Below are 1,019 nucleotides of genomic sequence, written 5' to 3' on the forward strand. Positions count from 1 at the left end.
AGGTAGGGAGAGGTAAAAAGGAACCTGAAAAATACGCGAGAATAGTACACAAATTAAACACAAATAATTTATAAGAACTTGAGTCAAACACAAAACATATAATGTTAAATAAAATGGTAAATTTATTTTGAAAATACCACAAGTTTACCAATAGTATTGATGTTGAGTATAACATATTTAGATTTGGACCGACGTGGACCTTGAGATAATTGACGCACTTGTGTAACACTGAATTTACAATAAAAATTATAACGAAGTTCACTTTTACATTTGTTTGGTTTAATAATTACATAAAACGCTTTACTATGCTTTACAGGTCGTAGTTAAGACCAAATTCATGACCACGAGGTCGTTGATTGTTATATTTAATAATTAAATATTTTTAGCAAGCAAATTCTTGCTTAAATCGGCCAACTATAATTTACTTTATTCAATATTTATTTGATTAAATAATTTAACACAAAAAGTATGCACTTGAATTTAATTTAAAAGAACAAGAGAACTTAGACCATGCGGTCTGAATTTATTACAAGTTATATCAAATATGATTTTAATGAGTTTAAATTAATAATTTGCGTAACCAAATATTACGTAAATATAATTAAAGATATTTAAGCAAAATAAATCAATAAAATATTGGATAAATATAACTTACAGTTTTCGGCTGGTGACTCTTAAAATGATTCTAAGACTTTGTAAAACACTTATTTAAGCAGTTAGAGCTGGAAGTCACAGGATCAGAGATCCCAGTGAACTGATCGATATCCTAGGTCAATGGCACAAGCTGACCATAGGGTAGGTCGGGAATATTCGGGGGAGCTCGGGGATGCGTTTGCTCCCTTAGCTTATTTTCCATATCCCTACCACTTATCTAGCTTCTTATTGGTCAGTTGAAATCTTACGATCTTTAGTCGTTGATTAACATTATTTCTAATTATTTAATTATAACATGAGTGGTATCGAGAGAATCCTCGTAATTTTAGCTGAATGTGTTACCCTTATAATGTGTAAGATGGAGT

This window comes from Aphidius gifuensis, linkage group LG2, assembly GCF_014905175.1.
Source record: "Aphidius gifuensis isolate YNYX2018 linkage group LG2, ASM1490517v1, whole genome shotgun sequence".
Lineage (NCBI taxonomy): Eukaryota > Metazoa > Arthropoda > Insecta > Hymenoptera > Braconidae > Aphidius > Aphidius gifuensis.